Source organism: Pristiophorus japonicus, chromosome 7, assembly GCF_044704955.1.
Source record: "Pristiophorus japonicus isolate sPriJap1 chromosome 7, sPriJap1.hap1, whole genome shotgun sequence".
In the NCBI taxonomy this organism is placed as follows: Eukaryota; Metazoa; Chordata; class Chondrichthyes; family Pristiophoridae; genus Pristiophorus; species Pristiophorus japonicus.
The window spans coordinates 181184278-181205191 of NC_091983.1; the positions used below are offsets into that span (position 1 = coordinate 181184278).

The 20914-nt window shown below is 44.2% G+C and overlaps 1 non-coding gene across 1 annotated transcript; it reads right to left on the reverse strand.

Moving 5' to 3' along the window:
- Positions 1–13542: 13542 nt before the first annotated feature.
- On the reverse strand, positions 13543–13615 carry trnak-uuu (transfer RNA lysine (anticodon UUU)). The gene has a single exon. It is a non-coding gene; the product is annotated as a tRNA-Lys (tRNA).
- Between the last annotated feature and the right edge of the window lie 7299 nt (positions 13616–20914).

Consider the following 20914-nt stretch of genomic DNA (forward strand, 5'->3'; position numbering starts at 1 on the left):
AAAGTATTTGTTCAACTGGTCTGCCATTTCTTTATTCCCCATTATAAATTCACTTGAATCTGACTGCAAGGGACCTATGTTTGTCTTCACTAATCTTTTTCTCTTCTCATATCTATAGAAGCTTTTGCAGTCAGTTTTTATGTTCCCTGCAAGCTTACTCTCATACTCTATTTTCCCCCTCCTAATTAAACCCTTTGTCCTCCTCTGCTGAATTTTAAATTTCTCCCAGTCCTCAGGTTTGCTGCTTTTTCTGGCCAATTTATATGCCTCTTCCTTGGATTTAACACTATCCTTAATTTCCCTTGTTAGCCACGGTTGAGCCACCTTCCCCGTTTTATTTTTACTCCAGACAGGGATGTACAATTGTTGAAGTTCATCTATGTGATCTTGAAATGTTTGCCATTGCCTATCCACCGTCAACCCTTTAAGAATCATTTGCCAGTCTATTCTAGTCAATTCGCGTCTCATACCATCGAAATTGCCTTTCCTTAAGTTCAGGCTTTGTGGCCTTTATGACATGGGCCACCTTAAGCCTAACTGCACCTTGGCAGTGGAGTAATACAATATGAATTGCATGGCATAGCGACCCCACCATTATAAAGCAACGCAACTTACAACTTAGTGTGAGATGCTAACTATCGTTAATGTTAAGTGATGCACTTAGAGGCACTTGTAGCTGATAAGAGAAAACGAGACATATTTTTTTCTTCAATTATTTGTGAACTATTATGAACCATTCTTTCAAAAGAATGAAACACGAAGAAACTGTTATAATTAGCCCTGCGGCGGCCAGCTTAATTATTAATTTTAAAGTTCTGAGCCCATATATATCTTATTGCATTTATTTTTAACTACCAAAATATGGAGCAGATATTTGGCCCCATTGTTGCTGCTGAATTGACAGATGAGAATTTAGTAATAATACCTAAACATATATGAAAATATTAGGAATTATAACCAGAATCCCACAGATCCCTCAAAATCCATATATATTTTTTAAACATTTGATTTAGAAAATTTGCAGTTCACAGGAAAGGCCACAAAATGCACATTTTTTTTTACATCGATGAAAATAAGCTTTAAAAACTGTGCTTCTAATTAACGTCTTTCATTGACTGAATGCTGCTCCATTGGGTGGCGGAGTTGGGGTGGGGGGCAACAGGAGGTATCAGAGAGCTTGCTGGGAGTTTGGGTATATCGTATTTCACTAATCATTCTGAGTAAACATGGCTTTGATCGCAATGCCAACCATCATCAGGCAGAGTTGTGAAATACATTTTTAACTTAAAAACTACTGAAATTTTGAAAAGAAGCACGGTATACTTTTAATCACAGTTCTTGAGGATGACGACTGAATAGAGCCTTATCTTGGTGTATTCCTTCAAAAGATCGTGAAGTAAAACCTGATAATGAACCAGATGTAGTGAAAGTACACTGGAGTATCTGAATTCACTGGTCATATAACTGAATGGAACAATATTTTTCTTAATTATTAACAGTTGAAGACCTAAATATTTACTCCCTGTTATTTAGCACAGAAGGTGCATGAAATCTGCTTGGCAAGTAGATTAATAATGAGTGCCTCTAGACATAAAACGGTTGTGTCTATTAATTGTTGGATGAATCTCTTAATTACATTTTTTTTTAAATCATTAATTCGAATCTAGCTGCAGGATTCACAATCCTTTATTGCAAAGCCTTCAATCAATTTCAGGTCATACTCCCAAACAAAACACAGAATACAACACTTAATTTGGACAGTGAGTCTTTAATCTCTTTCTAACTCAGTGTTGAGAATGCAGGATTTCGAGGTTAAGCTGACTGTTCAACTGTGATTATACTTGCAGCTGCTGCTTCCCTTTCATCAAAGCGTTAAGTCTGCAATGCTCAATAAACTGGCTGCTGCTGCAGTGAGATTCATCATCAATGCTCATTCTAATATCTAACAGTAAAAGAACTGCACACACATTAGAAGACACTAAAAACATCCCGATCGTGGATAATCAAGGGGCTATAAGGAGGGAGGAACTTAATACAATCACTATCACTGAAGAAGTAGTACTCGGTAAAATAATGGGACTAAAGGTGCACAAGTCCCCGGGACCCGATGGCTTGCATCCTAGGGTCCTAAAAGACATGGCTGCAGAGATAGTGGATGCATTGGTTGTAATCTACCAAAATTCCCTGGATTCTGGGGAGGTCCCAGCGGATTGGAAAACTGCAAATGTAAAGCCCCTATTTAAAAAAGAAGGCAGACAGAAAGCAGGAAACTATAGATCAGTTAGCCTAACATCTGTTGTTAGGAAAATGCTGGAGTCCATTATTAAGGAAGCAGTAGCAGGACATTTGGAAAAGCATAATTCAATTAAGCAGCGTCAGCATGGTTTTATGAAAGGGATATCATTCATGTTTGACAAATTTGCTGGAGTTCTTTGAGGATGTTACTGCACAAGATAAAAGTTCATGGGGTTGGGGGTAATATATTAGCATGGATAGTGGATTGGCTAACTAACAGAAAACAGAGAGTCGGGATAAATGGGTCATTTTCCAGTTCTAGTGTGGTGCTGTAGGGATTGGTGCTGGGTCTTCAACTATTAACAATCTATATTAATAACTTGGATGAAGGGACCGAGTGTAATGTAGCTAAGTTTGCTGATGATACAAACATGGGTGGGAAAGCAAATTGTCAGGAGGACACAAAAAATCTGCAAAGGAATATAGACAGGCTAAGTGAGTGGGCAAAAAATTGGCAGATGGAGTATAATGTGGGAAAATATGAGGTTATCCACTTTGGCAAAAAAAATAGTGAAGCAAATTATAATTTAAATGGAGAAAAATTGCAAAGTGCTGCAGTACAGAGGGACCTGGGGGTCCTTGTGTATGAAACACAAAAAGTTAGTATGTAGGTATAGCAAGTAATCAGGAAGGCAAATGGAATCTTGGTCTTTATTGCAAGGGGTAAAAGCAGGGAAGTCCTGCTACAACTGTATATGGTATAGGTGAGGCCACACCTACAGTACCGTGTGCAGTTTTGGTTTCCGCATTTAAGGAAGGATATACTTGCATTGGAGGCTGTTCAGAGAAGGTTCACTAGGTTGATTCAGGAGATGAGGGGGTTGACATGAAGATAGGTTGAGCCTATACTCATTGGAGTTCAGAAGAATGAGAGGTGATCTTATCGAAACATATAAGGTAATGAGGGGGCTAGACAAGGTGGATGCAGAGAGGATATTACCACTCATAGGGGAATCTAGAACTAGGGGCCATAGTCTCAGAATAAGGGGCTGGCCATTTAACACTGAGATGAGGAGAAATTTCTTCTCTCAGAGGGTTGTAAATCTGTGGAATTCTCTGCCCCAGAGAGCTGTGGAGGCTGGATAATTAAATATATTTAAGGCGGAGATAGACAGATTTTTGAGTGATAAGGGAATGGGGAGCGGGCAGGGAAGTGGAGCTGAGTCCATGATCAGATCAGTCATGATCTTATTGAATGGTGGAGCAGGCTCGAGGGGCCAGATGGCCTACTTCTGCTCCTATTTCTTATGTTCTTATGTTCTTATGTACGCAGTGAGGCTCCCTGCACCGGGAAGTCTAAATCTGCATGGTCAGGTTGGGCCCTGACTCCAGTACATTTACACTATTGATTGCAGCACCGGTGTGCACCAAAGCTGCTTCATGCTGCCGCGACCATTACAGGAGCCAGATTTTAATGTTTGGCCGGGCCATCCGGCAGAGTGCGCCGGTCACCGGCTGCCGGCCATCTGTTGCTGCAGCGAAGAGGCCAGACCCATTTCAAGTCCCTGGCCTCACATAAATAGGACTGGTGAGCTGCTTGCCCCAAACAGGCTAACTCACTGCAGCTCACGCCGGATTGAGGAAAGCAAATTTTCAGGAGGACACAGATTTTTTGTGTCCTCCTAACAATTTGCTTTCCCACCCATCTTTGTATCATCAGCAAACTTAGCTACATTACTCTCGGTCCCTTCATCCAAGTCATTAATGTAGATTGTAAATAGTTGAGGACCCAGCACCAATCCCTGTCGGCCAGCCCGGAGGCAAAGTATGTCCAGGGGGAGTTGGGGGGTCGTGATCGTGGGATGGGGGAGCCCGGGCTGGCAGCAGCCCAGATTATTTTTGTGTAGCTCAGTGGATCAATCCTGGTCCCCCTGGCCTCACAGAAGTAATTGAAGACTTCTCTTCTCTTAGGCAGTCCCCCGGAGTCAAGAACAACTTGCTTCCACACTAAAATGAGTTCTAAGGTAATTGATGAGACCAATGCGGGATCTACAGTCTCTGTCACAGGTGGGGCAGACGGTGGTTGAAAGGACGGGTGGGTGGGGCGCTTGATTTGTCGTAATTTGCTTCCGCGCGCTCCCGGCGAAGAGATTCAAAGTGTTCGGCGCCTTCTCGGATGCTTTTCTTCCACTTTAGAAACATAGAAACAAAGAAAATAGGTGCAGGAGTAGGCCATTCGGCCCTTCGAGCCTGCACCGCCATTTAATAAGATCGTGGCTGATCATTCTCTCAGTACCCCTTTCCTGCTTTCTCTCCAAGAGAAACATAGAAAATATGAGCGGTCTTGGGCCAGGGATTCCAAAGAGTTGGTGGGGATGTTGCATTTTTTTAAGGAGACTTTGAGGGTGTCCTTGAAGCATTTTTTCTGCCCTCCTGGAGCTCGCCTGCCGTGACGTAGCTCGGAGTAGAGTGCTTGTTTTGGGATTCTACCATCGGACATGCGGACGATGTGACCCATCCATCGGAGCTGATCGAGCGTGGTCAATGCCTCGATACTGAGGATGTTGGCCTGGGAGAGAACGCTGACGTTGGTGCATCTATCCTGCCAATGAATTTGCAGGATTTTACGGAGGCAGCGTTGATGGTACTTCTCCAGTGCTTTGAAGTGCCTACTGTATATTGTCCATGTCTCTGAAGCATATAGGAGGGCAGGTATCACTACTGCTCTGTCGACCATGAGCTCAGTGGTGGGTTTGAGATCCTGGTCCTCGAACACTCTTTCCCTCAGGCTGCCGAAGGCTGCACTGGTACACTGAAGGCGGTGTTGGAATTCGTCATAGATGTCTGTCCTTGCTGATACTAGGCTCCCAAGGTGGTCCACATTATCCAAGGTCTCATCATGGATCTTGATAATTGGGGAGCAGTATTGTGTGTTGGGGGCAGGTTGGTAGAGAACTTTTGTCTTACGGATGTGCCTACTATATATAGTCCACGTCTCTGAAGCATATAGGGCAGGTATCACTACTGCTCTGTAGACCACGAGCTCAGTGCTGGTCCTCGAACACTCTTTCCCTCAGGCTCTCGTTTGCTTCAGTGAAGGTGTCAATGATGGTTTGGAGTTTGGACTCCGAGTGTGCACAAACGCAAGCGTTATCTGCATATTGTAATTCAATGACAGAGATCGGAACGACCTTGGATCTGGATTGGAGGTGTCGGAAGTTGAATAATTTCCTGCTTGTCCTGTGGATTAACTCCCCTCCAGCGGGGAGCTTGTTAAAGGTGAGATGAAGCATTGAACGAGGAAGATTGAGAAGATCTTTGGTGCGATGACACAGCCTTGCTTGACCCCGGTATTGGATCTGTGGTGGATCCGTTGGTAAGAATCACGGCTTGCATGTCATCGTGAATCAGGCGGAGGATGGTGACACATTTTTGAGGACAGCCGAATTTGAGAAGGACATTCCATAATCCCTCACAGTTGACAGAGTCAAAGGCATTTGTGATGTCAAAGAAAGCCATGTACAGAGGTTGGTGCTGTTGCCAACATTTCTCTTGGATTTGTCGCGCGGTGAAGATAATGTCTGTGTGGCCCTTAGTGGACGGAATCCGCATTGTGATTCTGGGAGGAGCTCTTCAGCCACTGGGAGGAGACAATTGAGGAGGATTCTTGCGATGATTTTCCCTGTGGCCGACAGCAGGGATACTCCTCTGGAATTGCCGCAGTCGGATTTGTCACCTTTCTTGAAGATGTTTACATTTACGGTGTCTCTGCGATCCTCTGGCATGCTCTCCTCCTTCCAGATAAGAGAGATGAGTTCATGGATTCGCACCAAGAGTACTTCTCCGCCATGCTTTAGTAATTCGGCGAGGATTCCATCTGCTGCTGAGGCCTTGTTGTTTTTCAGTTGTCGGATGTTGTTTTCAACCTCGTGCTGTGCTGGGATTGTGCCGAGGTGGTGACGGAAAGCACACTGTAGGATGGAGTCATGGACACGTCAAAGACAGAGTCTTGGTTGAGGAGATTCTCGAAATGCTCCTTCCAGCGGGCACTGACTGCCTCTCCATCCTTAATGAGCACCTCTCCATTCTTAGCTCTCAGTGAATAGGACCTTGAGTTCTTGGGCCATAAGTGGTCTTGACTGCGTTAAAAAATCCATGCACGTTATGATTGTCGGCTAGTTGCAGGATCTCCTGCACTTTTTCCATCCACCATCTGTTCTTTATGTCACAGGTTTTTTGTTGGATCTCGGCTTTCAGTTGTCTGTAAGTCGGCTTTCTTTCACTCAAGTTGTGATGTTGTTTCCAATTCAGAAATGCCTTGCGTTTACAGTTTATTAGCTCCTGGATCTCCTGGTGGTTCTCATCGAACCAGTCTTGATGTTTTCTGGTAGAGTGACCAAGAGTCTCTTCGCAGGTGCCAATTATGGTGGACTTGAGAGCATACCAGGCACTATGGATATTCTGCAGCTCTGAATAGGGCTTTCTTTGCAGGGTCTTTGAGTGCTTCAGCGTTGATCTTTTTGTGGCAGCATTTCTGTTGCCTCCGACATTTTGAGGCAATGGGGCTGAAATTCGTGGTGACGCAGACGCGCAGTGATGTCACCACCGCTCCACTGCTGAGTGACAGTGGTGGAAAATCTATCCCACCTCCACTTCTGCCCCTCACCAGCACTTACCGCCGCACTTCTGCCCCCTTTATGACTGACTTCCTGGCCGATTGAAAAGTGGAGACCTCCGCGAAAGTGGGGACCTCGTCCGAAACGGCAGTAAAAAACTTTTAAAAGCGGTAGGTGCACCAGCTTTCAGGCAGTGCTAAATTTCAGTCCCTATGTGTTGAAGACTTACCTTCTCGGGGCCTCACTGGCTGTATTGTTGGTTATAAAAGTGGTTGGAGAGTGCACAACACACACTCAGACCTGTTCAGTCCTTTCTACGACGTATGACCCTAATTTACAAATGAACAGGAGTCCATTGTCTGAAACAGGTCACCCAGCCATAGGCCCCTGTGAAATAGCAGTGGCCAGATAGTCAACATTACCGGGGCGGTAAGTCTACCGACCCCATTTTGAGACAATTACCATCCCATTAATGCCTATTTTGGCAAGTTAAAATCGGCCCAGTACTTGTAATGTACCCTTACACTTGACAAACTCACTAAAACGGCAATGAGATAAGAGGCTGATGCATTGAAAAACATTTATTTTCAAAAAGAAATAATCTCTTCTACATGTGATATTGAGAGAGGTTGACTCTATAATAATCATTTGGTACTTCTAGAATCGTTTGTGAGAGCTATCATATCTTCTTTATGTTTTGTATTAAAAATTATATTGTAACACTTATAGCTCTTCTGTTTTTCATTTTGAAATACTAGCCTCATGATTGGCCTATTATATTGGATGATCTACAAAACATAATCATCATCATCGGCGGTCCCTCGAAACGAGGATGACTTGCTTCCACGCCAAAAAGGGACAAGTTCACAGGTGTTTCAATGAAGGACCCGAACTACATCCTGAAGGATAGAAGATGCCTGTGCATGAATTTTTTTTAACGTGGGGTGGCCGTTGCACACCAGCCACCACAGGTGCTTGACAGGGCTAGGTCCTGGTCCAGTGGCAAGGATTACCCAAGACGATTGGAGACCAGCTCTGCTGCACGGACCTAGTGCGCACACGTATCGCAGTGTGGGCTGCCCCTTGGCCCCTGGCCCCGAACTCGCGCCTCCCCTGGGCCCCGATCACATCCCTCAACAGTCTCTCGCCGCTCCTTCGCCCCGACCTCGCTACTCCTGCTGTATCTACCCACGCTCCAATCACCGACCTGGATCGTGATGACGTCACTCTCCACAGCCGTCACCCTCTTGCACCAGCTCACGCTGTACCTTGTAGTGACATGCCTCCACGCTGCCCATGGCCGCCGCTCGCCGCTCCTTTTATGGCCCCGACCTGCCGCTGATGTTCCCTCGCAGGTCGGGGCCTCCACGCTGCTCCTGGGCCTCCACGCCGCTCCTTATATGCAAACATAATCATGACTGAATTGAATACTGAAACAGTTCTTCGCTGTATTAGAAACACTTCTGTGTAGTTTTTATCATTCATTAGAGCAACGCTTTCTTACTTTATTTGTGTGAAGGCATGTTTTACTTTGATTGCTATTATATGTTTTAATATCAGGTGAGGCAGAAGAACATCAAATTTTGTTCACAGCATGTGTAACAAGAGAATAAGACAAAATACCCTGCATGCACATCTTTCTTGAATATGGCACTTATTTCAAAGGGCCTTGCTGCTGTTTTTGAATATAGATGAATGTTGCATCAAGGTGAGAGATTGACCACCTTAATTATCAGTGGGTTGTTACTCACTGCACCCTGGTATGAACATGAAATGTCGGTATGAAAATGTGTCAGAAGAGCATATAAATTATTATTGACATATTTCTTTCTTGGGCATCAATACTTCTTCAGTGTGTCATATAGAATATAATATCTGTGCCTTGATGTATGAGATTACCTGAATCTTCACTAATAGCATCGATATTAATAGCAATCACAGCATTGGGCTTATTGCCTTGCATTGCAAATAATAGGTAATGTTTTAAAACAAAACTATTAATTATGAATCAATTAGCAGTGATCGAGGCTGAAACAAGACTACTGTAAAATTAACAAAAAATGAAACCACTAAGAGCTCTGCTTACTAAACACCTAAATGTGTTCCGATGAATCAGAAACACCCAAAATGTCCAATATGCCTTTACTCCTTACAGATACTGATTGATCTATGTATTCTGTTTTTTTCATACTCATCAATCTCCTGAGGCATTGCACATGGGGGTGGGGGGGGGCGGGGGAGAGGACATTTTGAAGTATTCCGCACAGAGAAAATGGGCGGTAGTCAATGTTCCCTCTAATTTTATTTGGCGTCGCACGCCCCAGGTAATTCAAAATACTCCACATACGTGTTTTTTTGTATTGAAAAGCTGACAATCCGGCTACATGGGATCCCTGGAGTGTTGCGTGCCCGCATTGCCACGCAGCTTACAGAGAACATTGGCGGTAGTGCCCCGAATATTGTGGGGGGATACTTACTCCACTTCCTGCCGTTGCTGTGCCCACTGCCATTCGCCAAGGGTCCTCGACATAGTCGGCCCAGGCGTCCGCCTGAAGCAAGCGCACAGCTAATTTAAGTACTTAAATTGGGGTCCTATGATATCAATAGGACCCTGATGCTATTTTCGGATGTTTGAAATGACATCGTAGAATCAGAGGACCTGGAATTTTAAATTACTACTAGTCAATCGCACATCGTGCTGCATATTCAGGGCCAAAATGAAGTCTTGTCTTGAGGGGACGGGCAGGGGCAATAAGTGAACGAGGGTGTCCCTATTTTGAAGTCATACATTCTGTCCTGATTTTTATGCTTTCATTCTAAATTTCGAATAAAAACTGCCTACTTAAACTTGTCCGACTACAATGAAACCCTCCTGACAGTGGACTAAAATGATGGCATGCCAGATTGAAAGAACAAGCAGCATGTTTTATGTGTGTCTTTGTAATGGAGCTACGGAGCAGAAGAGACAGTCTGTTTGGGCTCTGAGCTGGAGATCTGCCAAGCATGTAATAGGTGACAGTTACCGCCACACTTGCCACTCTTTGTGGCAGTGATTGCCACCTCCTTGAACTCCAGCACTTCTTAGTAGTACAGGAAGAGCTTTAATAACTTCAGGGTAAGCTGATTCTAGGATGTTGGTTTAGCCAAGTTAAGCAGCCAGCTCCCTCATCTCCCCTGTCCTTTGCTTGCAATCTTTTTATATGTGTGGCACTCTTTCATTCAGTACCCTCATGGGGCCAGAGGAGTCGGACATGTTCGTTGGATCTGACAGCAGCTCTGCAGCAGTCAGTCCTTGGCTCCAGAGCCTGAGGACTCCAGTATTCTGCTCTAAAAAGAAGGATGGTGTCTGAGCATCACACTCACATGTAGGCACCAAGGACCATCTTGGAGGGCTTAAGACAGATGACAGGGGTAATGGTGAAGTCCAGTGCCATCTCTGGTAGCAATATCTGAGAAGTACTTTACATAATGTGGTTCTACCTGGAGTGAGCGGTGGCATTATCATAGAATCATAGAATGGTTACAGCACAGAAGGAGGCCATTCAGCCCATCGAGCCTTTGCCAGCTCTCTGCAGAGCACTTCAGTTAGTCCCACACCCCCACCCTTACCCCGTAGTCCTGCAATTTTCTTCCCTTCAGGTACTTATGCAACTCCCTTTTGAAAGCCATGATTGAATCTGCCTCCATCACCCTGTCAGACAGTGAATTACAGATCCTAACCACTCGCTGCGACAAGAAGTTTTCCCTCATGTCACCTTTGGTTCTTCTGCCAATCATCTTAAAATCTGTGTCCTCTGGTTCTCGACCCTTCCGCCAATGGGGACAGTTTTTTCTCTATCTACTCTGTCTAGACCCCTCATGATTTTGAACACCTCTATCAGACCGCCTCTCAATCTTCTCTGCTCTAAGGAGAACAACCCCAGCTTCTCCTGTCAATCCACGTAACTGAATTCCCTCATCCCTGGAATGAAAACTGAAAATACTGGAAATACTCAGCAGGTCAGGCAGCATCTGTGGAGAGAAAGCAGAGTTAACGTTTCGAGTCGATGACCTTTTATCAGAACTGGGTCTGACGAAGGGTCATCGACCCGAAACGTTAACTCTGCTTTCTCTCCAGAGATGCTGCCTGACTGCTGAATATTTCCAGCATTTTCTGTTTTTATTCCAGATTCCAGCATCCGCAATATTTTTCTTTTGTATTATTGTCCCTCATCCCTGGTATCATTCTTGCCTTATAATCATCTGTTTTCATTCTGCTGACAGAAAGGCCTCCAGCTCAGTAACTGAATCCAAGGTGGATCGACAGGAAATGCACTGACTATAGGTCTCTCTGTCAGGGCCTTCAGCCCTTGGGAACTATTTGGAAAGAACTATCTAAAGGGTAAGGGGGGGAGCAGGCAGCTTACCATGGCTGTTTTGGTGAGGTAACTAAACTCTTCCAGCACTGCTAAGGAGTGCGATTATTGAAGAAGGTGGCAGTCACTGCCACAGCTACCTCTCTCCATAAAGTGAGGTGCCAGAGTAGGCGCGGTGGTGACATTCTCCCCTCTGAGTCAGAAGGTCATGAGTTCAAGCCCTGCTCCAGATACTTGATCACATAATCCAGGCTTTAATAGGTATGATGGATTGTATAGAACCCATACACAACCAGTTGTCATGGTAATCATGCAATGGTAAGGTGGCAGTACTCTGCATGCATGACATAGAAACATAGAAAATAGGTGCAGGAGTAGGCTATTCGGCCCTTCGAGCCTGCACCACCATTCAATAAGATCATGGCTGATCATTCACCTCAGTGTCCCTTTCCTGCTTTCTCTCCGTACCCCTTGATCCCTTCAGCCGAATGGGCCATATCTAACTCCCTCTAGAATATATCCAATGGACACGCGACAACAACTCTCTGTGGTAGGGAATTCCACAGGTTAACAACTCTCTGAGCGAAGAAGTTTCTCCTCATCTCAGTCCTTAATGGCTTACCCCTTATCCTTAGATGATGTCCCATGGTTCTGGACTTCCCCAACATTGGGAACATTCTTCCTGCATCTAACCTGTCCAGTCCCGTCAGAATTTTATACGTTTCTATGAGATTCCCTCTCATCCTTATAAACTTCAGTGAATACAAGCCCAGTCGATCCAGTCTCTCCTCATATGTCAGTCCCGCCATCCCGGGAATCAGTCTGGTGAACCTTCGCTGCACTTCCTCAATAGCAAGAATGTCCTTCCTCAGATTAGGAGAGACCAAAACTGAACACAATATTCCAGGTGAGGCCTCACTAAGCTCTGTACAACTGCAGTAAGACCTCCCTGCTCCTATACTCAAATCTCCTAGCTATGAAGGCCAAAATACCATTTGCCTTCTTCATCGCCTGCTGTACCTGCATGCCAACTTTCAATGACTGATGTACCATGACACCCAGGTCTCATTGCACCTCCCCTTTTCCTAATCTGCCGCCATTCAGATAATATTCTGCCTTCGTGTTTTTGCCACCAAAGTGGATAACCTCACATTTATCCACATTATACTGCATCTGCCATGCGTTTGCCCACTCACATAACCTGTCCAAGTCACCCTGCAGCCTCTTAGCACCTCCTCACAGCTCACACCACCACCCAGCTTAGGGTCATCTGCAAACTTGGTGATATTACTCTCAATTCCTTCATCCAAATCATTGATGTATATGGTAAATAGCTGCGTTCCCAGCACTGAGCCCTGCGGCACCCCACTAGTCACTGCCATTCTGAAAAGGACCGTTTATCCCAACTCTCTGCTTCCTGTCTGCCAACCAGTTCTCTATCCATGTCAGTACACTATCCCCAATACCATGTGCTTTAATTTTGCACACCAATCTCTTGTGTGGGACCTTGTCAAAAGCCTTTTGAAAGTCCAAATACACCACATCCACTGGTTCTCCCTTGTCCACTCTACTCGTTATATCCTCAAAAAATTCTAGAAGATTTGTCAAGCAGGATTTTCCTTTCATAAATCCATGCTGACTTGGACCAATCCCATCACTGCTTTCCAAATGTGCTGCTATTTCATCTTTAATAATTGATTCCAACATTTTCCCCACTACCGATGTCAGGCTAACCAGTCTATAATTACTTGTTTTCTCTTGCCCTCCCTTTTTAAAAAGTGGTGTTACATTAGCTACCCTCCAGTCCATAGGAACTGATCCAGAGTCAATAGACTGTTGGAAAATGATCACCAATGCATCCACTATTTCTAGGGCTACTTCCTTAAGTACTCTGGGATGCAGACTATCAGGCCCCGGGGATTTATCGGCCTTCAATCCCATCAATTTCCCTAACATAATTTCCCGCCGAATGAGGATTTCCTTCAGTTCCTCCTTCTCACTAGACCTTCGGTCCCCTAGTATTTCTGGAAGGTTATTTGTGTCTTCCTTCATGAAGACAGAACCAAAGTATTTATTTAACTGGTCCGCTATTTCTTTGTTCCCCATGATAAATTCACCTGAGTTTGACTGCAAGGGACCTACATTTGTTTTCACTAATCTTTTTCTCTTCATTTACCTATAGAAGCTTTTGCAGTCAGTTTTTATGTTCTCAGCAAGTTTCATAGAAACATAGAAAATAGGTGCAGGGGTAGGCCATTCGGCCCTTCGAGACTGCACCGCCATTTAATAAGTTCATGGCTGAACATGCAACTTTTCGAAACATAAAAAAAGACTAAGACCCGAACAGGGACTTGAACCCTGGACTCTCAGATTAAAAGTCTGATGCTCTACCGACTGAGCTATCCAGACCCTCTCATACTCTTGTTTCCCGCTCCTACTTAAACCCTTTGTCCTCCTCTGCTATATTATAAAATTCTCCCAGTCCTCAGGTTTGCTGCTTTCTCTGGCCAATTTATATGCCTCTTCCTTGGATTTAGCACTATCCTTAATTTCCCTTGTTAGCCACGGTTTAGCCACCTTCCCCGTTTTATTTTTACTCCAGATAGGGATGTACAATTGTTGAAGTTCATCTATGTGATCTTTAAATGTTTGCCATTGCCTCGCCACCGTCAACCCTTTAAGTATCACTCGCCAGTCTATCCTAGCCAATTCATGTGTCATTCCATCGAAGTTACCTTTCCTTAAGTTCAGGACCCTAGTCTCTGAACTGTCAGGTTTGAGACACAGTGCTCTGGTCTAATGGCCAGCATTACACTGATGGAAAGTAAAAGGTCCTGAGGCATGGCCAGGATATCAGGAGAGGAAAGGGTTTCTTTTTTTTGCAAATAAGTACTTGTTCGGGTTTCTGTAAATCTCAGCAGCAAGTAAATGTTGACTCAGATTCTCTTAATTTCTGATGACCATGCCCATGAATGCACTATTTAGTTTATGAAACAAGAGTGCCAAGAAACAACATTATCAGGCAGTGTATTATTTGTTTAAATTGATATTTTAACATGAGTTCACGTTTTCGGGGAATTGGAGTGGTACCTGACGCGGTGCAGTACTGGATTCTAGCATACCCAAATCCCCCAAATAATATTCTGTGGCACATTAGATGCAATTTCACACAAATTGTGTAGCCACATTTATTGTGTAATATCAGAATTATTGTGTTTTTGTTACTGCTGCCATATCATGTTATTTTTGGGGGGAATAAGTTAATTATTTAGTTTCTAACACATGTAAGTTTGAGAAATACAAGCTGCGTATATTATCACTGCTCAATAATTGTTTTATAGAATGTAATCAACTTAGTAACTGCAACTGGTTTATGGAGTTTATAAATAAATTTGCCTGATAACACCTCACAGAATAAGATTAATATCATTAATTATTCAGTAAGTTATGAATAAAATATAATGTGCTACAGAAGGTAGGAATTTGCACAATGAAACTGTTGATATTTTACTTTTATTTACTGTTTTCTCCCCCTAGAACCAGCATTTCTAAATGCAGTGACAAAAAAACATGACAGATATATTTTAAAACAGCAGTTTATGGTTTCATTGATTGGGGTGGGGACTATTCTTTGTGTACTTTACTCTTCAATAGAACAGAAAGGTGCAGCCAAGCAGAGAGATAATTGTGGTTGTGATTGCCTGACATATCTTGTTGAACTAGATCATTGTATTTTACATGCAGGTGACTTGTCTGTTGCCGTGGTTACAGTCTTGTCTGATGTTGATAATAAATCACCAGACTGGTTCATTATTGTTTCCAGGTGTTTCATTTCCCTTCGGCGTTACCTTCTTTAAAGGAAAATATTAAAATTGTTGAGATGTCTGTGTGACAATTTATGCATCCATCCTTTTGTCTATCATTAGCTGTGCATTTCTATCAGTCTAACTATTGGAGTTAATAAACTCCACTGCTGAAAGCATATTTGAAGAATGGATTGAACTTGATCTGCGGATTTGATTTATGTGGTGTTTGAAATGCAAAGATGGCTGGATAAATACAAGTAAATGGTCATTGAATGCATGATATTAACTCAATTCCGTAATATGGACGAAAGTATTCAAGTGGAATATGCTCATCAGCTTAAAATGTGTGACACTACCATGCTCATGGTCTACAGGGCTGTAGTAATACCCGCCCTCCTGTATGGCTCAGAGATGGACCATGTACAGCAGACACCTCAAGTCGCTGGAGAAATACCACCAACGATGTCTCCGCAAGATCCTACAAATCCCCTGGGAGGACAGACGCACCAACATTAGCGTCCTTGACCAGGCCAACATCCCCAGCATTGAAGCACTGACCACACTTGATCAGCTCCGCTGGGCAGGCCACATTGTTCGCATGCCAGACACGAAACTCCCAAAGCAAGCGCTCTACTCGGAACTCCTTCACGGCAAATGAGCCAAAGGTGGGCAGAGGAAATGTTACAAGGACACCCTCAAAGCCTCCCTGATAAAGTGCAACATCCCCACTGATACCTGGGAGTCCCTGGCCAAAGACTGCCCTCAGTGGAGGAAATGCATCCGGGAGGGCCATCTTGAGTCTCATCGGCGAGAGCATGCAGAAACCAAGCACTGGCAGCGGAAAGAGTGTGCGGCAAACCTGTCCCACCCACCCCTTCCCTCAACGACTATCTGTCCCACCTGTGACAGGGACTGTCGTTCTCGTATTGGACTGTTCAGTCACTAAAGGACTCATTTTTAGAGTGGAAGCAAGTCTTCCTCGATTCCGAGGGACTGCCTATGATGATCCTCAGAAACACTGATTGAATAATGAAATGTACTACTACTTACTAAGACCATTTTCATCCACAGCGGCTGGAAGATAAAAGAGGGAGTTTTAACATGTGGGATTGAGTGCGAGTGTGGGGTTAAATGCCCCAAAAATTGAAGCATGTCGGGAAGCTGGCGCCAACCTGCCGACTTCCGGCTTTTATTCAGGCGGCACAATGGGCGGGCAGCCAACCCGCTCCCAGGAGGCGGGCTGGCATTTTAAATATGTTAATGAAGCTGGAAGCCTCAGATATTACTTGCTTTGCAGGCTTTACTGTGGCCGTCCGGACAGTTTCCATGGGCTTCAGGAAACCTGGCCACCGCAGCGAGGCAAGGACAGCCTCAGGGAGCACTCCTTGTGGGCCAGTAGGAGCAGGAATGCTTCCTCCTGGCCCCCCTGTGCTCCCCCACGTCAGAACCACCCCCCATACAATCCACTTCCCGGGATTGGAACTCCCCCCACTGGGATAAGGAACGTAACAATCACCTCGGGGTCAATGATCCTTCCCCCCTCTGGATCAGGCATCAGAACGACCCCCCCCGCCACCGAGATCGGACACCTTCCCGGGGTCAGTGATCAGAAGTCCCCTACCGAGATCGGACATCTTCCCGGGGTCAGGGATCAGAAGCCCCCTACCGAGATCAGACAGCTTCCTGGGATCAGGGATCAGAGTCACCAAGCGTTCACAGTTAGGGTATACCACAGCTCGGTGTAATAGTAAAGTACCCTCTACTCTGCCCCGATCTCCGCGGAGGACAATTTATTACACCTGTGTGATTTTTTTTCCCCATTTCCTATATCAGCAACCTAGTGGCCTCTCTGAGTGTGTTTGCCAATTTAGTGCCAGTTTTGCGCTGTAGGTCCATAGCCACTAAGATCTGGATTGAGACTGTCCAAACTTATTTCACACAGGGCCCATGCAGCCAATAGATGGAGGAGACTTTCATGTCATCTGTCTTGATTTGAACCCAAGGCTAGAACCAAATAGTTAGAGCCTAAACTCTCCTGCTGATGGGAAGCTTTAAAGGGATGTTCTCAGTTTACACATAGAATGCCTTTAAAAAGAGACTCTCATCCATATTTCAGCCAAAAGGGTTGTTTGGGCAAAAAACTTGTCTGGTGATGCACAATGGCCAGCACAATAACTGTGGAAACAGGAAGGGGAATCCTTGGGCTACTGATGTAGCTCGAGTCTCCCTGATGAAGGTTAGAGAGGTTCTGCATGAGATGGCAGGGTAGCATGCATGGCAGGAGGCAAAGAGAAAAAGTTGAAGCAGTTTTGTTACAATTGTACAATTAGACCACACCCAGAGTACTGTGCACAGTTTGGGTCTCCTTATCTGAGGAAGGATATACTTGCCTTAGAGGCGGTGCAATGAAGAATGAAAATAAGAAAGAAGAAAGACTTGCATTTATATAGCACCTTTCAGGACCACCGGAAGTCCCAAAGCACTTTACAGCCAATGAAGTAAGTTTTGAAGTGTAGTCACACAGCAAGCTCCCACAAATAGCAATGTGATAATAACCAGATAATCTGTTACAGTGATGTTTATTGAGGGATAAATATTGGTTGGACACTGAAGATAATTCCCCTGCTCTTCTTCAAAATAGTGCCCTAGGATCTTTTACATCTACCTGAGTAGACAGAGTCTCGGTTTAATATCTTGTTCAAGAGATGGTACCTCCAACAGTGCAGATCTCCCTGAGTACTGCACTGGTGTGTCAGCCTCAATTTTTGTGCTCAGGTTTCTGGAGTGGGACTTGAACCCACAACCTTCTGACCTAAAGGCAAGGATACTACCAACTGAGCTACAGCTGACAGTACAAAGAGGTGATCTCATTGAAACATATAAAATTTTGAGGGGGATTGACAAGGTAAATGCTGAGAGGTTGTTCCCCTGGCTGGAGAGTCTAAAACTAGGGAGCATCGTCTCAGGATAAGGGGTCGACCATTTAAGACTGAGTTGAGGAGAAATTTTTTTACTCAGAGGGTTGTGAATTTTTGTAATTCTCTACCCCAAATAGTCGTGGATGCTGAATTGTTGAGTATATTCAAGGCTCAAATAGATAGCTCTTTTGGACTCTATAGGAATCAAGGGATAAGGGGATCGGGCGGGAATGTGGAGTTTAGGCCGAAGATCAGCCAAACTCTTATTGAATAGCGGAGCAGGCTCAAGGGGCCCTATGGCCTACTCCTGCTCCTAATGTTCCTTTGTTCTTATGAGGGAGGTGGTGACCTTTCTGGCCATTGGGAGTGCTGTGCTGCTTTAAAATGAATGGACAGAAAATTGTGCAGGTACGCGCATAAAATTCCAACATGATGCACTGGGAGAGCTAAAGATGAAAGTTTACCCGAATTATATCTCAGATATCATTTCAGATCTGAAAGCTAACCATCTGTATGTTAGTTTGGTGCATCATACTGGGGTCATGCAAAATGTAGGGATTCCGAACATTTCCAATTCTGAAGAGCATTCCCGGAATACCCTATCGATTTTCATTGAGGACTGTTCCAATGTTATGAGCCACTCGACTCAGGTAACACTTTATAACCAGCTGCACCCCCTGGTATGGAGCTTTGTACACCAGGAGTGCCCATTGAGAACTCAGATGTAGAGGTCAGCAGGCCCTGGAGGATTTTCCATCCATAATGTACAGAAAATTGAGCAACGCCCTTTGACCTCTGCGCCCAAATTCCTGAAATGCACTCCGGGTGCAGAAAACTTTATGCAAATTCAATACTGTGGAAAAAAATCTGGCCTTTTAGCAAATTCAGTTAAAAGCTTTAGGACCAGCAAAGCAATAAATTCTACAGGAATCGCTTATTCTCTCATGTTCCTGCCTAGAAATAGTTCTTGGCTACTGATCAGCACTGGTCTACTGACTATATTCACAATTAATATGTGGCAGGTCTCCCCTAAAGCCAGTTAAATTGATTAATGTCAGGCTATTATCGATGATTTAAAAGCAGATATTGCAATCATTGGGGAGATTTGGAAGACCTGTACTATTTCTGACTCTGTTAGCATGACAAACAGTTGTTCATTAGCAAGTTGTCCCCACCAAGAATATGAAGACATGAAATAACACCTAAAAGCTAAGCTTGTATTTGTATAGCTGGAGTAAGTCTCAAGCCTATTAAGTTGAATCTCTAGTGATCTGCATAGTACAAGTGGCCTAGGTGAGACATTTTGGAATGTTGAGGTGTTAAACCAGGCAGTGCGGTAAATTCTGCGGCGGGAAATGGTTTGCCTCTCCAGCTGCGAAATTTACCAGCTGGGCCCTGAATGTGGAGCGAGTGCCTCCTTTAGGGCGCTCGGCTAGCTAAGCAACTAAAAATCCCAAGCTAAACAGCCGGACTTGGAGCGCTCTAAGGGAAGCTTCTATGGAAAAAAAAATCAAAATAAAACCCAGCAAAAGCATTCCCAATACCTTACTGATGCCACATCAACATAAATCGCAAAAATAAAAAACAATCACAATTACCTCAGGTCAACATTCCTTCTTTCACTGTGACCGGTACAGCTCGGACCGCCATCTTTCCCAGGCAGTCCCATTAGGACCCGCTATGGAGCTCTACATATCAGGTGCAAAACAAATTTCGAGACAGTGTCACAACCAGGGGCTTTGCACACTGGCTCGCTTTTCCCGGGCAGTACTGCTCCACACCCCCGCAAACCTGGCACTGAATGTCCCGGCGAGGTGCTGGAAACTGGTCGGCCGCATGGAAATTATTTCCTCTGCCATTAACACCCCTCCAGGGCACAAACAGAGGCGGCAACAAACCAAAAATACAGCTCTTTTATCTATTATGTTTTCTATTGCCCAAGAAAATTACATAATTCTTTAATGTATTTAAGGTAATTGGCAAAAGAACTAGAGGTAACATGAGGAAAAGTTTTTTTTTAACGCAGCGAGTTGTTATGATCTGGTGTCATTAAGTAAATACTTTTTTTTTCCAGCTGCACTTCATGAATATAGTTTGAAGCAAATGATTCATTTCATAACAAAACCATAGTAGGCTTTATTTTAACAAACATTAATAAATTCCAAGTAAGCTTTATAATCCTGTTCTGGAAACTTAATAAACAGGAGAGTAAAGCGACAGAAGTGTACTGGACCAACAATCCAGCTATTGGTGAATGTAAAACAAGATGTGTTAGCTGTACCTGTGAAGAGTGCAATGTGAACAGCATTGATGTTATCAAAGGTACGTCGGTGAATAGGTGAGGTTGATCTATCAAAAATGGGCCCCTTGGGCCTCGGGTTAAAATCTGTCTTGATTTTAGAGCAGACAATCCATTTTTGAGTGGGAGTTTAGAAACATTTGAATTGTAAATGGGACACGAAAGCCTAGATTTTCCAATTAGTTGTGTCTGATTTTGGGGAAAAAAGGGGTGGATCTCCGGTGTATCACCTGCTTTTCTGGTTGGGGGATGTAATGGGTGCATCCAAGCATATGACGATGGGGCACTTTAAGGAGAGGGCTGGTGATGAAAAATGCATTCTATATGAATGGATATTTATAGCAACGTTGCAGAGTAATTTCAGACAGTGCGAGGGAAAGACAATTGTAAGTATTATAGATGCTTCAATAAATGAACTGACGAAATGGCAGTATGTTCTATTACCATGGATGACTTAGTTACATCAATAAACTTCTTCCGATATTGTTGCTATGTGCATAGTATGTTGCTCATGGAAGAAGTTGACAACATATTGTATACAGAAACTATTTACCATGTCAACCATCTGTTGGAATCTACACGTGAAGGCTTTTTTGTCCTGCCAGTTTTGTTGGGCAGCTTGCCCCGAGAACCTGCAATACCACTGCACCCCACAGGCATTCCAATGGCTAGGAGACATAGAAAC